We start from the raw sequence: 22,439 nt of genomic DNA, 5'->3' as shown, positions 1-22,439 counted from the left end.
TGCGTCTTTTAGTGTATGCAATTGTGCGTTTTAGTGAGTCAATAGAGGGTAGTTGACCGGAAGCATGGGCTGGGACTTTTAACAGTTCCTCTTTAAGGATTTGTGTTGTTGGTTTATCACTTTGTGTGCTAGCAGTCTTTATACTTTCTAAAGCATCTCTTATTTCAATTTCTGTGACATTGGGGGGATGATTGTGTTCCCTGGTAAATAGCACATTAGTTTCCTCTGTAGTAGCCCTTCCATAACATTTGTTGGAGTAATATTTTGTACATTTCCAGAAAACTTTTCTACCACTTTGTCTTTCCTGACTATAAACATAACCCATATAACATAACAGTAATTTATTTTTCTGTGACATTACAAATTCTGCACCTTCTGTCATTTTGTTTTACTTGTTCTAGGAAAGAGTACAAAGAAACAAAATCAAATAACATATATTTCACTTAGTGGTGCAAACATAATTAATGTTGTATTTATACTTACGTTTACTAAAAGTAGTAATCACAAATGCAGAATTGTATTTTGAAAGACTTTCTTGTATGTATTTCTTTATTTTCTGTTGGTATGAAAATATAGAAATGCTAAGTTAATGTTTATACATAACACACGTTTTTCCTAGGAGAAAGCAGTTTTTTAATTTGCTTAGTACTACATTTGATGTGAACATTACATATACTTACTTGTTTAAATAGTTGAGTTGTAGTATTTGGTGGAGTACATCAAGGTAGTCAAGTTTAGATCTGTAGAGAAGATAGAATAAATACATGTCACATATTATAAAATTTATTTTTTACCGTTGGGAAATTGGAAATATTTAAAAGTATACTAACTTCTAAATATGTACTTTTCTTTGCTGTAGGTAGAATAGATGTATGATGTATTCACAATATCTGTAGAGGAAATATAAAATACATAACATGGTGTTAAGAAAATAGTTCTTGTTTTTTTTCTGAAGTTTTAGACTAATTGATGTATACTTACATTTTTTACAAGGGTAGTCTTGTCTTTTGGTATAGTTGATGTAGGATGTTTTTATTGGATCTGTAGGGAAGATGTAATATGCAAGATATGTTGTTTAGAAACTAGCATTTTTAAATTTGGTTGTTTAATAACAAAAACATATATACTTACATGTTTAATTAGTGTAGTTCTATACATTTGTAGTGTTGAAATCGGAAAATCGCTGAATATCTGTAAATAACATGTTTTAAGTAAAGTATGAATCTTGTGAAATAGTGTTTAAAAACAGCTGTTGTTGTAGAACAGAGCATTAATATATACTTACTATCTTATTTTGCAGGGGAAGAAATAGGAGCAGGTATTAGGATTTTGTTTTTAGTAGTTTCTATCAGAAAAGTAGGAGGAGATAAAAATGACATAAGTGGAAGAGTTAGGAGATATAAGTAAAATAGTAGACTACTAATTTAGATTTTTAAATAATGCAATGTAACTTACTTGAATGATTAGCTAGTGAGCTGGATCTTTAAAGATGTTTGTTCAGGAACAAAATCTTCATAGTGTTGGCATCTTCTTTCTGTAGAGTTAGCAGCAGCAAATGGTAGAATGGATTTATCCCTTTTATAGTATGTGTATTTTGTGTGCTTGAATTTGATTGGTTGTAGGATGAAAGCAAGAATTGTATAGGCTAGTTTGAATTTTTTTTAAGTTAATTGGTGTGTTTGGTGATGTGAGAATGGTGGTATGTGGTGGTTTCCGCATTAAAGCAGGTTAGTTGTTAAATAAAATAGATGTGTAAGTATAAAAATATTATGAAAATTTGAGTTACATGTAAAGATTCTTTTTCAAATGATATAACAAATTTAATATAATGTATAGGAAATGATGATAAATAGTAATGTTATAAAAGTAACAGGTATTATATGTAAAATGTTTTTTGTATAGAGCAATGACTTTTATAGACGAGTAATATGGTATTTTAGACATGAAAGGGTACAAAAAATAACTCGATATTTGTTTAGAAACGATATTTTTGTACTCTATATTTTAGTAGTCGATATTTTGGTAGTGTTAGGTGTAATTTCATGAACAACGATATATTAGTAGTCGATATTTAATAAGACGATATTTATGTACTCGATATTCTAAGTACTCGATATTTTGTAGTCGATATTTTTGTATTTTGTGTAATAAGTATACAAAGTCGATATTTTTGTAGTCGATAATTAATCAACGATATTATTGCTAGTCGATAATGTGACCGTCGATAATATTTCAGTGATCCGAGTCCAGTGGGAGGTAAATTGAAATTTCTCCACTCTGTACCATCTTCAGATCAATGTTCAGCTTTGATCATTTTAGCAAGATGCTCAAGAGAATATTGTAGCATCCTGGATGGGGTGAGACATTCTACCATGTCTGCTCTCTGGGTATATGGAAGGGAGGCAAAGTACAATTCAGCTGAGTGAAAGTATTTAAAGATATAGGAGGGAAGCCTGACATCTCCCTTGGGTGATGCGTTTGATTATATCCCAGCACAATAAAGGATGATGACCAAGCTCAGGGATAAGATTAAGGGCAATCTTCAGGATAGCCATTAACTCATTAATGTGTGATATGGCCAGGAGGCCATCCTGAGGGCTACCAAGAGGTTCAGGAAGTCCTGATCTTAGAGCCTGTAAAGCATGCAGTGGAGGATCAGTGAACTGTCCCAAGATGAATTGTTTAATTGATATTATGCCCTCTCAGAGCTCTTTTGCATCCCAGAAAGGATAGGACAGGACGAAAGTAAACTTCTCCCTGACATTCTCTAAAGGTTCTACCTAGAACACACACTGGAAACTGTTGGCACCATTATATAAAATAGTTACCAAATATTGGACATGGTCCAGGAATACATTCAGGCAAAGGTCACAAAATGCAGACATATATAGCCCTTGCAAAGGATCTTGGGTAGCTCAATTCTGCCTGTTGTGAAGAAAGACATGACAGACCTCTTCTTTTCTGTGACATACAGAGGACTTTATGTGATCGTGTAAGCTGACATGAACAACATTCTCAAAGGTTACAGCTTCATTGATAAGTTGGAGACTGCTCAATTTTTGGTCACCTTTGACTTGACTAGTAGGTATAGGCAGTTCATAATTGCTCTGAAAAGATTGAGGGTCTGATTTAGAGTTTGATGGACAGGGTATTCTGTCACAAACTTAACAGAGTATCCTGTCTACCAAATTCTCGGTCTGGCTGCCTCATTTAGAGACGGACAGGCTGTAATGTTTCCCTCGATTGAGCCAACAAGGCTCCATCAACAGAAAACTTCCTCTAACGGCACAATGAAGCCAGTGCTGGTGGAGGAAGGGTAGTACTCGGCTCACCCTATTTAGGATGGATGATGGACGATGTAATGTCCATTTTTTCCTGAGGCAAAACCTTGTGGTGAGGGACACAAAAAACAAAGTAATGACCCCCACATCCTAGGACGAAATTCCTTGAGTGAGGGGGTCATTAATATTTGTTTTTCACAAACATACTCCAGCTTTGGGAGTTTGTTTCTGAAAAACAAAAAAAATGTTTAAAAGTTTGGTGAACAGCATCAAAAATTGTAGTGACTGTCTACCCAGCTTTTTGGTACCATGATCGTACAGAGATGACTGCTGGGCTGGCGAAGGTAATGTCCTCCATCCTCCTGACTGACACTACTTCCTCCACTAAAGCTTAACTCAGGACTTTAGTTTTCCAGCCTAGGAGGACTGATTAAATTCCGGTCTCAATGCATTTTGCGACATACGCACACATACAAACACACACAAACACACATGCACACACATACACACACATACACACACAACACACAGATGTAACCATTAGTGCCCTTTGTTGCTAAATTAGCTATATTTATATAGACTAAAAATTTAAATCATCATGACATAAACCATATATCCAAATCCACAGAAAATACTATACTGGTAAATTGCATTGTTGAGGGAGGGGATGGACATTATGGCTGATTCAAGCATTCATCTCTTATGATTAAAGGTAACGAAGTTTAATATGGTATTAGACAACATACTCTACTCTCCATGTGTATGTATGTGTATGTATAAACATGTATATACATATCTACGCGCAATCAAATACATGTGTCCCCTCTTAGAACTACTGATCCAATGAGCATCAATAATTCTGTCGGTGGTGGGAATTACTGCTGATTACTGCGGATTACATTTTAATGGGGAATAGCGTGTGGGAATCGGTGTCTCCACATTGATTTGTGTGTGTTTGTCTTCCTATTCTACCATAGTTTTACCCAGACATTTCAACCACATTCACCAGGAGAAGTGTACTGGTGAAGAACTACAGACCCGTAGCATTCCAGGGAATCCTGTTTTCCTGATATGGCAGCTAACGTAAGTTATCAGGCTCTTTGGCATTAATAGAGCACTCAAATGAAGCCCTCAGTCATGTATTGGAATTATTCCTCAACACACAGCATTTCCTATGCAAGCACTAGAATTAACTCACTCATAGGTGCTACAACAGCCTCATACTTTGACCATCTGAGCTTCATAGACTTCCAGAATAGTTTCTAAATTGGCGGGACAGGGGGAGCAGGACGGGAGATGACTAGTCTCTAGATGATCAGATTTTCACAACTGCACTCCTTCTTAAACACTTCTTTTGTTCCTCTCCCCTCTTCAGAGAGACTTACATTGCAGAACTTCCAAATGAATTGTTTATTTGATTTAGTAATCTTTGAACCTACAATACAATTTGTTGTTTTTTGGGGCATTTTACATCTTCAATTTGAATCTTTTTACCTAAAACTGGTTTACATCTTTAGTTTCTTTATTTATGTCACTGTATTGTTGTTTGTTTAGGTTGTGACACATGAATATCTCATAAACGTTTCTCTAGAGCAGTGATACTCAAAGTACGGCCCGGGGGCCGCTTGCAGCCCTCTTGACATTTACATGCAGCCTCCCTGGTGAACAGCAGCAAGAGCTGCTGTTTAGTTGCTGAGCACTAATATTCAGGAAAAAAGTGTTAAATAAACGGGCAAGTATTTATTAACCTGCAAATAAATGCTTGCCCATGTTTTTAATATTTTTGGGACCTCCTTACACAATCAATGACACATCCAGACCCCCTACCGCTACCCTGATGGCATCAGTGCTGGCCTCAGTCACACCACAGACCATACTTTGTGGCCCCAGGGCAAATGTTTGTGAGTATTCATGCTCTAGAGCATTGCTTGCCCCTCACGGCAAATGTGAGCCAAGCATGACGTTTGCAAAAAACTACTTTCCCTTGTGTGTCTAGCTAGTTGGTGAAGCGTCAAAATACATAAGCAGTCCACATCAAGGATGTGAGTTCTCCCAAGCCCTACAAGTTGAACACTACTTAAGGAGACTCCAAGACGGAAGCACAAATTGACATAGAGCATTAAATGTTAAGCAAGTGTAACAGACCCTTAAGTAACAGCAGCACACCCAGAGTAAACTAATGGCTATAGTCAAGACCACAATTCAGAAGCCCCTGGCTTTCAGACGCATGAGAGGCATCAATCAAACAATTGGCCCTCAGATGGCCGTCCCTACCACCGTGCTGGATTAAACTCTGTGGAGGTCCCTGGGCAGTCGAAATTTCGGGACCCCCTTCGCAAATTATCTCCTAATACCAAATCTGATTTTTTAACAAACTGACTGCTGTCAGAAGATGAGTTTTTAAGAGAAAAACTGTTATGTTAATAGAGTATTTTCTCTATAAAGTTTTAAATGTAAAGTTTTCGTTTCTTTGAGTTGATTCATTTTTTACAGGCTTTTGGAAATAATATTTAAGAAAGCTTGATTGTCATTTTCTTTCAAGATCAAATCAATATTATTTTGATCTATTATCGCGGGCCCCTGAAAGAAGTGGGGCCCATAGGCCGTGCCTACTTTGCCTATTTGGTAATCCGGAACTGCCCTACCAAACACTGTGAGCACATTTTCAGAACTGAAATTACTCCGGGTGAGACAGGAGCTGGCATATATGCTAATGCCGATTTGTCAAGCATCAGATAAAAGGGTGAGCCAAGCCACACCCGTCATGAGGCTAATACTACTGTGAGTGATAAATGGGAAACTGGGGGAAAATATCTTTTATCAAAATACGTAAAACATTCAGCCATCTTGTAGGGATTCCTACTACATCTGGCATAACGCCATAGAGATTCGGATTATCAATACTTTTAAAAAAAACAGCACATCCTACAGAACAGAGCAGTTCGGAGATGCACCAAGATCTGTGTTTCTTTTGCTCCTGGGCACAAAAATCAAATGCCATGAATATATTTTTATTCTATTATTTAATTATCTCATTTTTACTTTATTTTACATTTTCTTTTATTAATAACTGTAAACTATCAAATCTGAGCTGAACGAAATAATTTAAGACCAATTGATTTTTTTTTTTTAAAGCTTCATACTTCCAGCTGGTAAGGTGGCAGAGTTTATCTAGCTGCTGTCATAAATCAATGCAGCAAGGTTGTAGTGAAGACCTTCACCGCCTATGCAGCAAGAGTGGTTGAAGAGAATGACGAGGAGTGAAAACCTCCTTTTAGCCTCCTTAATGAGACTTAACATAGAATATTGTCTCCAAGCTCATATGTATCATAATACCTCCATCAAATACTGGCATCCAAATTTTTAGATATGGAGGAATATGTCCTTAAACAATATTGTGAAAGGTATTATTTTGATTCGCGGAAATTGGATACATTCAAAAAGATCTAAAGTTGTAAAGCGTGCGGAGAACAGGCGCCCTCTTCATTGAATGTGCTTGTTTGAAACTCTTGAAGGTACTGCACATTTTTGTTCACACTGCAAATTTTAACTATTATGTCTCCTTTTCGCAAATGTATGGTATTAATTAAAAACGTTAGCTTCCTTGATTGAACGCTTCTCGTGAAGCATTGTACCTCTCTCGGTACTCAGTATATATTGTCTTTTTGGCATTTTTATGACTTAATGTAATTTCTTTTTTTCGTGTCAGTACTCATTGAATATGCATTTGAAAACCAATCATCATAACTCTAAACCAGTTGACTTGATTTGCTTGTTAAAGTTCTGATAGTTTATGCATATGTTATCTGCAGTCTGTACATCGTTCCCGCCTCGCATAGAATAATAAAGAAAATATTAGTTTTTGGACTTTTCTCACATTAAAAACAGGAGTCTACAATATTAGTAAGAACAAAGTCAAACGTTGCACGTGCTCAGTTTTGCCTGATAAAAAAAACACAACAATAAAAACTGCACATGGACGCATGAATACGTCCTAATTACCCTTTCAATTTTCTAATTAATTATCGTTTACGTGGCATGCTGTCATGATCACAGACCATATAGTTCATATATAATGTAAATGTATATGTAACATTATTTAAATGAATAAATATGCATTGTTATGAATAGCACTGCACGGTGCAATGTAATTTAAAAAGTAGTGCAGTCTGCGCTTTCTACCTACCTTGTATTCCAGATCTGCTGTGACGTTGTTAGTAAGAGGATGGTCCAAATGATGGCTCTACAGAACCCGACATGGTATAGGAATCCCGGGGTTATTAATATGTCATAATGCTAACCTCCGGTCTTGACATGAAATCCAGTGTTCGAAACACCTGGGGCCTCATTTATGAAAAGTGACGCATCACTGCGAGAAAACAGTGATGCGTCACTTTTCATTGCGCCCTCCTTGCGACCCCAATGATGCGTCATATTTACAATATGACGCATCATTGCGCAAGGAGTTACAGATACGTCAGTATTTCTGACGTATCTGTAAGCGCAAAAGTGACGCATTGCTGGAGTGTGTCACAAAAGTGACGCAACTCCAGCAATGCGTCCTTTCACATGGGGAAAGCCCCATGTGAAAGGGCTTGCGTCAGTTTTACGCCTGCTGTGAGGCAGGCGCAAGATTTTGACGCAACAGCGTCCTAAAAATGACGCAGTGAAATCTCATAGATTTCACTGCGTCACTATTACAAGGCTTTTTGCAGGGGAACGCCCCCTCTGCATACATTATACCTGACGCAGGTATAATGTAGCGCAGGGGTTTACAAAGTGACGCATCTGCTTAGATGCGTCACTTTGTAAATAGTGCGCAACAGGAGGCATGTTTTACGCTGCCGATGCGTCACAAAAAGTGACGCATCAGAAGCGCAAAACTGACGCAAGGCCTCATAAATGAGGCCCCTGGCTTCAATGAGAGCCGTACATAAGGAATGGCTTGTATGGAGAAAGCTATCATTTTTGTTATTCTTTTTTATTGTAGCACTCTATTTTTAATGCTTGCGCAAATTAATGGTGACGTCGGCAATAAAATTCTGGAAGATGACCTCTGGGTAGGCAAAACTTGGGTAAGACTTTGCTCCTCACCAAATAGGGCAGAGACATAGACTGTGGTGGACATCGGTTAGTCCTGATACAGAGTATTATGCACCAATCTTTTATTGCTACCCCGTGTGCAGCCATTCACAGCAACTTTTAACCATACTCAAAACTCGGAATATGCCAGTCCTTGTAAGCTCCAGCACAGGAGCCATCTTCCTGTTTTCATTGCTGCTCTTTGTCAGTTAAGTAGCTACATTGTTTATCACATGCTTGGTATTACTTAATTTGGAATGAAATGCTTAATATTATTTACTTTGGTATGTTTCATTTAACTAGTTGTCCCTTATCTGTGTAGTTTTATTACTGTTTGTTCATCCCAATTTACAGGAGTTATATTTCTAAATTATGAAAAGTTGAGTTTACCTGAAATTGAGGCTATTATTTTGATAGTTTTGTTTTGGCTGTAAGGGTGTGTCCTACATATACATTTACCGCATTTTTCGTTGTTTTTTCTGTTCCTGGTATTACTTGCCTAGGGTCGCATTTTAAACTGAGCGCATGTCGTCTGCAGTGCAAGGCTTCTGTGGTGCTTCCAGTATCACGCTGGAGGTCAAGCGTTCAGTACCTCCTTTCGGCAAGCTTTAATCTGACTTGCCTTATGAGACGAGGGCGGGATGATGTAGTCATGCATCTTGGGCTGCCATTTTGCTACTGACAATGATGATGATAAAGATGAAGCGTGCTGCAGCTGGTTGGGTGCAGTGTCATGCACGGGGTAGAGTTTTTAACGGTTTTACAAGTGCGAGACAGTTATGGAAATCGCACCCTTCAAGGTTGTTTAGACCTATTGTGCTACATCAAAAAAATAATTGGAAAGATAGATAATGAGTGAGGAGGAGAAGATGTCCAGGTCGATGACTCAGGAGGAGACTTTAAGGGAGATGGCTTAAAAGAAGGTGAGAGCTTTGAAGACAGTGTTGAGTAGGAAAATAAAGGGAAAGGAACTTTCAGATATGGATTAGGAGTTTTGGTCTCCGGATGAGGTTATGTGTAAAAGGAAAGAGAGTGGTAAGAGAAAGGTGGAGTAGAGACATATTGATAAGGAGTTTGACGAGGATATTTCCTCTCAGCAGAGAGGTGGTCAAAGCATGAGGGAAGTTGAAAATGTCCTACGCTGCACATTGGTTGGTGTCCTTTTTGGCACAAAGGAGACTCATGCTAGACCTGATGATGGAGATTCATTTAAGCAAGAAAGTTCTAGTTTTGACAGGATATACTTTGATGATTTTGTCTTTGATAGAGATGGGGATGATTGCTGGAATCTGGACAGTGATAAGAGGGAAAAGATACAGAGAGATAAAGGAATTGCGAAAGATCCTCAGGGTGAGGAGAGGATTAGTCCAGATGTTGTTAGACACCAAAGAAGCACAGATTGGTGGCCTTTGGCTCATGCTTTCAAGTTTATTAAACAATGGATTCGCAGACCTTTAGCAAAAGAGGCCAGAGCTGTAATGAGGGCTGCTCATCTAATTTAGAGATGAGCAGAACAACGGTTGTTTATGAATACAGGCTACATAAAAAAATGCTAACATCTGCCTCCCCAGCCATTCCTTTAGCTTTGGGGACCTGGAATATTCTGAACTGTCGCACTTGCAGGCAACAGAGATGGTTAATAGTTTTTTTGGCAAGCTGCAGTGGCCTCCTGGTCAAGGCCCTGGTACTTATCATTTTGCAAATTAAGCACTGATTCAAACTATAGTGCCTTTGCAGATTGTATTTGCAGGGAATCAATAAAAATTGGTAGAATTGGAAGTTCAAGAGATTTTTTTAAATAGGTGCCATAGAAAAGGCATCAGAGGAAAGGTTAACATTTGTGTGTATGATTTTTTGGGGTGAAGAAAAAGAACGAAGATTGATGCTCTGTAATACATTTCAGAAATCTAAATTGGTTTCTTGTGTATAGACATTCCTAGATGGAGGTTATCCATCTACTAAAATACATTTTTACAAATCAATGATTAATTGGTCAAACTGGAACTGAAGGGTGCCTGTTTTATGATCCCTATGTCAGAGGTCAGTCGCAGATATCTCCAGTTCAGGTGGTTAGGAGACCTCTATCAATTCACACCTTTTCTTTTGATCTAGCTTCAGCCCGCTGGTGCTTTATGAAGGTCTTAAGGTCAGTGGGCACATTTTCCAGAGAAAGGGGGATTTGTTTGATAACATACTTTGATGCTTTTTTGATTATGTCACAGGATCAAGAGGAATTAAAGGTTCAGCTACAGATGGTGATGGCTCTGTTAGGATATATTGGGTTCCTTATCAACACGGAGAAGTCTGTATTAGTTCCTTATCAGGTGTTGGATTTCAGGTGAATACTGTACATGCTATTTTGAGTTTGCCAGAAAAGTGGGTTGTGAAACATGTTTCTTCCATTGAGGACCTTGTCAAGGGTTGTAGGTTTATTTTCATCTTCTATTCAGACAGTGTTCCAGGGACCGCTTCACTACAGAGCTTTGTAGTGATTGAAGGCAGACAGTTTAGGAAGGAGTTTGTGGTATGGGGATCAGATTGCTCTATCTTTAGAGGTAAAGGAGGAGTTGCTTTGGTGGCTGGACAATTTGAATGCCTGAAATGGCGGCAAGCTATTTTTGGAATATTCTCAGATTTAATTTTGAAGACGAATGTGAGCCTTAATGGTTGGGAAGCATGCTAAATCATCAGTAGACAGGTGGCAGATGGTCTTTGGAGGAGAGATTGGGACACACAAACAGTTTGGAAATGAGGGCAGTCTCTTTGCATTGAAGAGTTTTGGACTATTTTAAGAAATTGCAATGTTTTATTGGAAATGGACAATGTTTCAGAAGTTTTTATTTTTGTTTTATTTTGAAGGTATTATATAGCGCTAGCTCCACCCTGGGGTATCAGAGCGCTTTACATAAGCTATGGGAGTACATAATACAAACACTCATGGCATTTGAAACAAACCGGGTAATGCAGGTGCTCAAACCAATAAAATCGATACATGGTGTAATATAACGAACATACAGCCTGATTCATCAAGGGGCCGTTTTGCGAGCCCCTAATAGCGAATCATAGCGATTCGCTATTGAGGACTCGCAAAACGGTATTCATGTAGGAATTGCTAAATAAATAGCGATTCCTACATGTTCTCTATTTGCGAGTAGCAATTTGCTACTCGCAAAAAAAGGAATACCTCCCCATTCATTCCTATGGGCCAAAAGGCCCATAGGAATGAATGGGGAGTATCCCTTATTTGCGAGTAGCAATTTGCTACTCGCAAATCAGATAGCGATTTTAAGGGTGCCAGGGGTGTCCAAAGGACACCCTGTAGCACCCCTAAAATGCACATTTGAACAGGTGTTGCGCACACACATGTCCAAAGGACATGTGTGTGTGTAACATGCAAAAGAAAAAAATGCACTAAAGTGCTTTTTACACTATTTACGCAATTTACCACCAAGTCAGACCTGGTGGTAAATTGAGACCAAATATTGCGATTTCGCTATTTCTATTTGGTTGATGAATTGCATTTAAGGAATCTCTATTAGAGATTCCTCAAATCCAATTCCTCGCAAATATGCGATTTCGGTAATAGAGATTTTTGCATTTGGGATGATGAATCCCAAATGCAAAAATCGCACTCGCAAAGGGCCAGATTCTCAGAATCTGGCCCTTTGCGAGCGCAAATCAGCTTGATGAATCAGGCTGTTACAGCCTGATTCATCAACGGGCCGTTTTGCGTGGCCCTAATAGCGAATCATAGCGACTCGCTATTGAGGACACGCAAAACGGTATTCATGTAGGAATTGCTAAATAAATAGCGATTCCTACATGTTCTCTATTTGCGAGTAGCAATTTGCTACTCGCAAAAAAAGGAATAACTCCCCATTCATGCCTATGGGCCAAAAGGCCCATAGGAATGAATGGGGAGTATCCCTTATTTGCGAGTAGCAATTTGCTACTCGCAAATCAGATAGCGATTTTAAGGGTGCCAGGGGCGTCCAAAGGACACCCTGTAGCACCCCTAAAATGCACATTTGAACAGGTGTTGCGCACACACATGTCCAAAGGACATGTGTGTGTGTAACATGCAAAAGAAAAAAATGCACTAAAGTGCTTTTTACACTATTTACGCAATTTACCACCAAGTCAGACCTGGTGGTAAATTGAGACCAAATATTGCGATTTCGCTATTTCTATTTGGTTGATGAATTGCATTTAAGGAATCTCTATTAGAGATTCCTCAAATCCAATTCCTCGCAAATATGCGATTTCGCTAATAGTGATTTTTGCATTTGGGATGATGAATACCAAATGCAAAAATCGCACTCGCAAAGGGCCAGATTCTCAGAATCTGGCCCTTTGCGACCGCAAATCAGCTTGATGAATCAGGCTGATAGTGATTTAGAGGCACATATAGATAGAGATAGAGAAGCAGGTTACCAGAACTAGAATGTTATTGTAAAAAGTAAATGTAACAGGGTGTCAAGGGGTATACAAAAGACAAAGTGGGTGGTGGGTGGTAATGAGATGGGGAGGGGGAGAAAAGGAGGGGCGAAATTGGGTAGGGGAGAGGTCTGAGGAAGGAGAAGGAGCGGTAGTCAGAGAGGGTATCTGGGATTAGGTTTTTAGTTTCCCAAAAATTTAGTGAGAAAATGAGTTTTAAGGTCGTTTTTGAAGCTGGAGTAGGAGGGATTGCAACAAAGGTCTTTGGGTAGGGCATTCCAAATGATTGGGGCCTTACCAGAGAAGGAGTGGGATTTCGAAGCAGCTTTCTTGAGTATGGGGGGTATGAGAAGAAGAGTGTTGGTGCTTCTCAGTGTTCCGGCACAGCCAGCTTTTTTAACTTTAGTTGAGAGGTAGGATGGGGTCTTCTGGTAAAGGGCTTTGTGAGTAATACAGGCAATTTTAAAGGAGGAAGTCCATTATATCAGCCAGTTAGGTGGCAGCAAATCAAATAATCTGACAGAACTGGCAAGGGAGATTTGGAGGTTATTTGTCTGGAGAACCTGATATGTTTTCAGGCAGAGTATTTTCCAGGGTTGAGCAACATTACTTCAGATTGGAATTCAAGGTATTTAAGGGACAAAAGTGGGAGTTTTTTCAGAGAATACAGGAGATTTTGGGTCATTTAAAAGAGAAGTATTTGCATTGAGGCTGGCGTTCCAGTTTCATTGGTATTTCAGTTGGAGGCTGGATCCACTAGCAGAGACAGTGGATGATTGTCAACAGGATTGAAAGAATTTACAGGGATATGTGTTTCTCCCTTTTGTGATGATTCTGAGAGTTTTATTGATCGTGATGAGACAGAAGTGTCAGATAGTTCTGATCACCCCCTTTTGGGTGGCTCCACCTTGGTTTCCAGGGTTGGTGGCGTTAGTAGTGGAGGAAAATTTTTAAAGTTCAGCATAAAAACATATGCTAATGGGTCCGGAAGGAGAACTTCATCGTAAGGTCATAAAGGGGGATTTGAACCTTCTTGTTTGGCAGGGGAGGAGGGCAGTTTGCAGGCCTTTCGGACAAGCCTCAGTAGTTGCTCAAGGAGTCTTGGGCCCCGGAAACTAGGAAGTGGGATGTTAGCGTACGGAAGTGTTGGGTTCATTGGTGCCTCTAGAGGAATTTGGATCCCGCGAGGGCTGTCCGGTGGACTTATCACATTTGTTTGTCTGGTCTATTCGAAAAAGATATGGATTATAGAACCATTAATTGTTATAGGTCAGCTGTAGCGACTGGCCATGTACCTATTATTGTTTTTTCTATAGGAAGAGATATATATATATTTTTTTTTATTTTTTTTTTATTTGTGGCATATCATAATGGTGAAAATTACAAACAGAAGATAGCAATGATGGCATTAAGTCAGACAATTACATCAAAATGAATCAGTTTCACATTACAGGCATGCACAGTATAAATCGTGATCCTAGACCTTCCCCCCTTGACAATACCTTGTAAAAATTGTCCCACATATCCGGACTGTGCATGTACCAGGGTATTCTTACCTACACATGTGTCACTTCCCACTACCCGCATTTAGCAATTGCGCATTCAGTTTTATCAACATCAATGCAGTCAGTTCCGGGCAACTGATTCTCTCAGATCGTCCTGTGAGTGTCCATGTAGGTACCAATTGGTTGGTTAATCATGTGCCCCTCCCCCATCGTCCCCCTCTCCAATATCGGCGTCAATACTCTCCTCCACTCGGAACCTTTCAAGATACAGCGGCCAGTAATTTTTCGGGCGACTGCGAGGCAGTAGCAGTTCACTATACAAACCAGTTTGCGTACAACAGTATATTATGTCCCTTTTCCATCTAGTTACTGATGGCGAGGGTCCCCTCATCCAGGTAAGTGATATACATCGTCGAGCCACTAGGAAGGCGATGTCCACAAGGCGCCTCGATGCCGGAGCTATCTCCTCAGAGTATCCCAGCAGCGCTATCAGAGGGTCAGGGGACAAAGATAAGTCAGTTACCCTATTCACCTCTAAATATACCGCACGCCAGAAAGCCGCAACACTCGGGCACAACCAAGCGAGGTGTAAAAAATCAGCCTCTTGCTCATCACAACGTTCGCATTTAGGGCTGTCCCGCAATCCCTATCTATGCAGTCGTTTTGGAGTGTAGTACACACGGTTAAGACATTTAAACTGTAATAATCGATGGCGGCCATTAAGGGAGACTCTCCTAACATTGACACAACAATATTCCCATATATCTTCCGGTAGTTCTATTGCTAGGTCTGTCTGCCAGGACAGTCTAGGCTTAGTATATGAGGTTGTCTTTCCTTTCAGTGTATCTTGATATAGGCGTGCCACTAACCTCATTGGAGTTTTAGCTGTGACTACGTAGTCGTACGTGTGTACGGTCTGTGGTTCGTCCATGTCTTCACCTAGCAACTCTTTCAGTGCAAGGCTCACTCTGTGAAACTGAAACCGAGCGAGAGGCTGAGTATCATGTTCATCCCCTATAGCTGCCTCCTCCCACCGCCGCACTCTGCCGTGAATGAAAAGATGTCCCATAGTAACAATATTCAGCTTCTTCAGAGCAAGTAGAACCCCTTTGTCATTGCATGGACCGAGCCATGAACACCACTCCAATTTGGCTCTAGGTGCATACAACAGTGAACAGGCCTGAGCATCCATTAGATGATACCAGGCATGTGTGACCGAGTTAAAGGAGGCAAGTAGCCCCGTTCGCCTGTCTCTAGGGCGAGCCAATAGTAAGGGCAGTGGCGCTGGAGTGGCCACTATTCCCTCAATGCGTATATGAGGAGCATCGGTTTGGCCATGCATCCAGCCATACGCATGGGCTCCCTGCGCGGCCTGATAGTAAAGTTCTAGGTCAGGAGCTTGCAATCCTCCGTCCCTGTATGGGCGGATCAGAACCTCCCAGGCAATCCTCGGCTGTTTGCCGGCCCAAATCGGACGCAATATTAATGTGTGTAGTTGCCTGAAAAACGTGTTAGATAACACCATGAGAATAATGCAGAATAGGAAAAGGAATCGGGGAAGAACTATCATCTTCAATAGCGAGATACGGCCCATCAAAGATAGCGGTAGCTCGATCCATTTCTCTATGTTGTCTTCTAGATTGGAGATTTCCACTCCATAATTCTCTTGCAAGACCACTCCTGCGTCCGTGTGCAGTTGTATTCCCAGGTACCTTACAGCTTCCGTGGTCCATTGTATGGGATACTCTGGGTCCACCCGTTTAGTGGCTGGGATGAGTGGAAACATCACCGTTTTGTTCCAGTTCACCTTGATACCTGACATGGACCCGAACAGAACCACTTCCCAAGAAAAAGTTATGTGCCCCCACCTCTCCCCCCACCCACGCATGCCCAACCCCAACCTGGCCGCTATTCAAGTACCCTCCTGCCCCATCCCTCAAACCCTCCCATTTCCCACCCAAAAAGTCTCCACCCCCCTTGCCTCCCTCTACTCTCATCCCAAACTAGCCCTAGCACAGCTGGAAATACTAAACAATAGCTAAAGCCCCAAATTTCACAACACAACCGAGGGGTATGGTGATCAACACTCAGGTGCGTAGGTAACCTGCTCAGAACAGTCCTGTAACAAAGTATAGGAACAATAGGGCCCTCTGCCACACCCCGCCCCCCCCCCGCCCAAACAAGTCCAATTTTAGGCGATAAACAGTGCATCCATTCTGGTCCGTGCATGTCCATAAGTGTCCAGTTGTACAATATACAACACAGGAACTACTAACAGAACTCGATTAAGTTATGACCTACAGGGCAGGTGTAATACAACCATAGGGGCGTTTAGCACTATCTATGCATTTATTCCCCAATAAACTCAGGAGCAGTACTGTACTGTGTGGAGCACAGGAAGAAAACAGTGCGTAATCCCTCTGATCGAATACAATCATATACCCATAGAATGTTTATAATCATTATCCCCCTGTCACACCAAGCCCCACTTACTGTATCAATGTAGTTCCTCTATGGATTTCCACCCTTGCCACAGTTCGAACAACTGCCGTTCCATTGTAGTACAATGATGTCAGCATCAATTATAAAAAAATAAAAAAAGGCCCCCCATATGATAACAATTGGTGTGGCAATCCAAAAGGTAAGTAGCTTTCTGGGTCTGACTCATAGCTAATCCTGGTCATCCATGGATCCTCCCGCATCTTCCCCTTGCGATGCAGTCTCCTCAGGTCTTCGCCGGTCTTTTTTCCAATCTTTCATGGCCTTCTGGAGTGCCTTGGGGTCCGTAAAGATGGTAGAGCTCCCCTGTCTGTTGATTCGCAATTTTGCTGGGTAAAGCATTGCATAGTCCACTCCCAGCTCTCTCAACTGACGCTTCATAGGTGCAAACTATCGTCGCGCTTCCTGACCTCTAGCAGTAAAGTCAGGAAATAGGGAAAGAGTGCTGCCCTCGTATAATAAAGGCTATTTCTCTCTAGCTAGTTTGAGAGCCACGTCCTGATCCCTGTAATTCAGCAGTTTTGCTACTATTGGGCGCGGAGGGGCGCCCGGCTTCGAGCGTGGGCCCAATGTTCGGTGTGCTCTTTCCACCACGAACATCTCGGAGAACTCGGAGTCACCCGGTAGTTTCTTGAGGAGAGCTTCCACGAAGAGTTCCATGTTGCCAGTCGAGGTATTCTCCAGCAGACCCGTTATTCGTATGTTACATCTACGAGACCTCGCTTCAAGGTCCACCGCCTTATCCTGTAGTATTTGGATCACTCTTCCGAGCTGTTTGTGCTCCAAATCCATGGTCGTGTGGGCCTCCTCTACTTCCACAATGCGCCTCTCTGCCCTGTCAAAGCGTTCCGCGTGCTTGTCCAATCTCTCTGCCATGCGGTCCATTCGGTACGCCAGTGCGTCCATCTTAGTACCCAAAGACGCAATGCTCCCCTGCAGATTTGTTTCCATTGCAAGCAGAATGTGACGCAAGTCCGCTTCAGCACCCTCTTTGCCTGCCAGCTGTTCCGATTCCGAGTCCACTTCTGTGGGTGGGTTAGTCAGAGTTTTAGTCTTTTTGGCGCCATCAAATGTTATTTTTGGTTGCAGTCTGTCAGGACGACCCATCTTGAAGACCCCAACTGCAATCACCAACCCTCACAGACTCCACGGGTGACCTCCTCTATGGCGTTCAGCCCTAATCGGGCTGCCCAAGTAGTGTTGTGGTCAACACTATATTGCAGGAATAGTCTGCAGAAAGAATCTCCCCTGCAAGGCACAGTCAAAGAGCTGGTCAGGCAATATTGCGCCCAGGAACAGCAGGTGTGCACCTTCAGTACTTACAATTATAGAATCAATAGCGCGTGGAATGAAGGGGGTTTTAATACATGAGCTGTGAGCGTGGGCCCGCAGTGCACTGCGCAGGGCAAATAAATTGTCAGTGAGCCGACATGGGTGGCGGTAATTCCCACGATGCTAGCACGCCTCACCGCACCTTCCAAATCAGGCAGCAACCCAGCCTCAGCGTCTCACTTGTGCCCCAGCTTCCGGGCCTCCCGTCACAGGTGGCGAAGAGGTGGCCGTGATCGGAGGGGCCGTCCGCGCCACGCAGCAAATATGGTGTCTACCAGATCGCGACTGCCAGGTCAGGCCAAGGCTCTGCAGTGAGCACAAACCGCACGGCACGGCGACCCCAGAAGCGCCCGTGAGCAAGGTCGGGCAGCGGGTATTAGGGGGAGACGTTGAAATCAGGTCAGGGTCTTCGATGCAGGGCCGCCCGGTCTCTAGCTCAGCACGCCTCAGCTCTCCCACTGGGGATCGTCACTGGCGGTATCCCCCCCGGCTAGGCAGCAGCCTCACCTCCCAAAGGCGTCGATGTCAGCAACTGGTCTCTCCAGCGCAGCCTTTCTTATGTCCAGGCTCTCTCACAGGCGCGTGATCCCCAGATAGTGTGTTGGGCCCAGCGCCGTCCAGAAGCCGGGCACTCTCGTAGCGGAGCTCCCGCGATCGGGCGCTCCACCGCTGTGTTACCACTGCACCTGTCGAGCCCGTCCGCCTTTCGGAACCAGCAGCAAATGTAAATGTAAATGTAATGGTACTTATAGAGCGCACTGTCACAGACGGTCACCTTGCGGTGTCGCCTATTCGGCTTCCTGGCGCTGATACTCATACCGCTGTGGAACCCCTCCTGGCTTTCCCTGTGAAGTGTCCACTCATGGGCAGCCCCAGGGTGAAGCCAGGCATCCTTAGCGCTGTTGGGGCCGGTGTGGAGGCTAAGCAAGCTATTGCCCAGAGTTGCAGCGTGGGGCCCGTGATTAGAATAGGCACCGAGGCGAGAATCAACAGGTCCAAGGAAATTGGGCCCTAGACCCCGCCGAGGCGGGAATCGAACCCTGGTCCCTGGCCAGAACTCTGCATCAGGGTCTGCCGCTCTAACCATTGAGCCACACTCCTCCTAGCAGCAGCGACCGAGATTCGCCCGGAGGGTATGCCCTTTTGCCTGCTCGATTGTCCGCTCTGTGCGTTCCTCCGTACCTCTCCGCAGGTCTTATAGGCACAGTGTCGCCTCAGCCCCGCACCCGACTGGGCCACTCAGCAAGGTCGGTCCGCAGCGACACTTCACCAGTTCTCATTCCACCGGAGCCAGGTACAGGCTGTTCCCTTCGTCGTTCGGGCAGCGCGGGTGTAGTTTTACCGCGATTTAGGCACCGTTATCTGCAGGATATATGTCCGGATAGTGGTTCAGGCGGCCATCTCCGTCGCTGGTTAGCTCCGCCCCCGAAGAGATATTTTAGTTTGTAGGATCATGCAAGGTATTAAGTTACATGGACCACCCAGGTCAAACTACAGTCGTTTGTGGGCTGTGAATAAAATGTTTGTAAAATTGGAGAGTTGGCCTCCTAATAGGTATTTGTTCTTATGACAGTTATCCTGTAAGTTGGCAACTTAATTATGCTGTATTTCTTTTAGAAGAGTTTCTGACATTAAGGTGATGGTGGTAAGCAATCAATTTTATAATACAGATGGGTTTAATTACAGATTTCGCAAAAAAATAAAGCTATGTCATATTCTATTTTTTATTCTCAATTTGATAAGCATCCTTGTGCATGGTGAGTTGTCTGAAAGACTATGCACTTAAGATGAATGAATTCTGGAGGGATGGAGTGACTCATTTGTTATGGTCTTATGTAGGTCCTCATAATCATGTTATTTCTGAAGCCATTGCTCGCTGGGTCTAAATGTGTATGCTTGAACCAGGTGTTGATCTGGTGAGATTAGGGGCACATTCAGTGTGGTGTGCTATGACTAGTAAAGGTTTTCCTTCTGGGGGCATCTGGAAAAGATTTCGAAAGCTGCTGAATGATCTAAAGCTAGTGTCTTTGCAAGATTTTATCAGAAACCTTTGGAGCATGTGTCATGTGTGGTTATTCACAGCTTTGGACATGCAGAATGCTAGCCTCTGTTCTTGATATAAGATGTAGATTCTCCAAATGTTTATGATGGGAGAATGCAGATTTAATTAAAGACACATAGGCTAGCATTAGCACACCCTCCCTACCCATTCTGGGGGTGTTGTGAGGTATATATGTATTTTGTTATTATTTCAGTTGATAATTTGTTTTTTGCATGTACAATGTTTTGACCTGTTTGTGTGTTAGGTTCATTTCTGTTCTTAAATATTTTTGTCAACGTTTTAGTGAGTCCAGGGGAAGATTTGGAAGTGAACCCAATACAAGATTTGAAAGTTCTATTGTTTTAACTGATATGTTCAAGTTCAGAAATGATGATGGATTTTTCGGAGCAGATGTAAAGAAGAAGTTGGCTGTTGTACTGGAGTTTATACGGACTGGCATATTCTAATTCTTGAGTTTTGAGTATGGTTAAAGGTTGCTTTGAATAGCATCATGCTAGACTCTGTGTCCTTAATGAAATCCAGATTCTCCCATCACAAACATTTGGAGACTCTACATTCTAAATCTGGTTATTCACCGCTATTACATCACATCAGTGGAAAACTAAAGCTGATTTCCACTGTTGTCATAGCCGAGGAACTTCACGCTCTCAGAGCACTCACAGAACTGGCTGTCAGCTCTAATTTGAACGTAGGGAGCACAGATTAAGGAGAGGGGGAACTGCAAGGGGTTGAGGGGGTGGTAGGTGGTTAGTATTTTTTTTAAAAAATATTTACGTAAGGGAGAGTTGGGGGATAGAAGGGAGGGTGGTGTGGGAGGGTGGCAAGATGTCAGGTATTCCTTTCCTATTTCTGGGTGCAGGAGGTAAGGGATGACTAGAAGGCGCTGAGGTGAGTGACAAGCCACCAAGCATGACACATGACTGGCCAGAGACAGATGAGGCCCTGTTTGTGGCTCCCACATGACTCATCTACCGCTTTATAGGTGTGGAATGCAGGGTTAGTTCGTTTGGGGAGACAATACATAGCATCAAATTGTAGCTGGGTAGCCGTGAACAACTGGAATGGTTTTCACCTTAGGCTTCTGAGTGACATCACAGACGTCACTCACCCTTAAGTGGAAAGCATTCCGGTTATTCACTGTTAACTAGCTGTAATTCTATATTTGAGATATATAATTTAACGTGACAAAATGCGCCATTAGTGAGTGTGCTTTTTTTATTGTAAAATAGTCCCTCCTGCTTTGCAATAGAAGCAGAATAATACACCAAGTGGCCAATAACATTATCGTGAGGTTACAATACTCCTCTGACCTGATCCCAGGTGGGATTAAGGCTGCCTCAATGTAATGTCTGATGGGAGTTGATCCAAAAAGCCAATCGTTAAAGGGAGATGACCAATGCCGACACACTATTTATGTCTCTCCTTTCTCTCCTCTCCCATTATATTGCTATTTTGTTTTTTGACGTAATGTGTAATTGTTATTTTCTGTAACCTAATGTAAAGCGCTCTGATACCTTCGGGTCTAGCCAGCGCTATTTAAAACTCTTAAAAAAAAAAAACACATATTGTAAACAATAGGTCTGTTAGACAAATGTGCTGTCATCAAAATGACCAGGGTTTTTTTTTTTACAGCACACCAATTGTCATGCATTTAGTCTTTAACAAGTATATCTCATCTGTGGGTATGAATAACCCCAATTACTCCACTGATGGACAATATCAACACTAGTGATCCAGGAATTGGAATCCAAAACAGTCAGTCTTCTTATTTTTCAGTAGCCTTTATTCCAAAGTTTTAATCAATTCATATAAAACTCCCAGCACACGACTTGCCGGCACGTGTTTCGTCTTTTTCAAAGACTTTTTCAAGGCTGGAATGTCAAGACATACACTAATAAATACACTATGTACATGTAAACATATTAACAAGACAACACATAATACCATATACATGTTGTGTTAATAAACAAGAATATAGGTACAAACAAACACAGGCATCATATGTATAAACAACATAACAACATACAAACATGTCACATACTTGTACAATACATTCTCTAAATATCTATATATAAACATTATTTTAAAAGGGAAAATGAGAAACACACAGACAATGTGAAAGTCCTTTCGAATAGCTCAGTTAAAATTCATCAAATTTTGAGGAGATGTGCATAGATTCTTAACTAAGTGACTGAGGAGATGGAAACGACACACACCCAAACGGACCCAAAGTAGGAAACA

The 22,439-nt window shown here is 41.9% G+C and overlaps 1 long non-coding RNA gene across 1 annotated transcript; it reads right to left on the bottom strand.

Annotated features, from left to right (window-relative positions):
- Positions 1-356: 356 nt before the first annotated feature.
- LOC144770755 (uncharacterized) lies at positions 357-745 on the bottom strand. Its single transcript, XR_013599007.1, has 3 exons — positions 681-745; positions 484-556; positions 357-397 (listed from the first exon to the last, which is right to left on the bottom strand). It is a non-coding gene; the product is annotated as an uncharacterized LOC144770755 (long non-coding RNA).
- Positions 746-22,439: the final 21,694 nt, after the last annotated feature.

Source organism: Lissotriton helveticus, chromosome 1_1 (assembly GCF_964261635.1).
Source record: "Lissotriton helveticus chromosome 1_1, aLisHel1.1, whole genome shotgun sequence".
Classification (NCBI taxonomy): domain Eukaryota; kingdom Metazoa; phylum Chordata; class Amphibia; order Caudata; family Salamandridae; genus Lissotriton; species Lissotriton helveticus.
The sequence above is the reverse complement of the archived record's forward strand: the minus strand, read 5'-3'. Positions and strand labels throughout refer to the sequence as shown.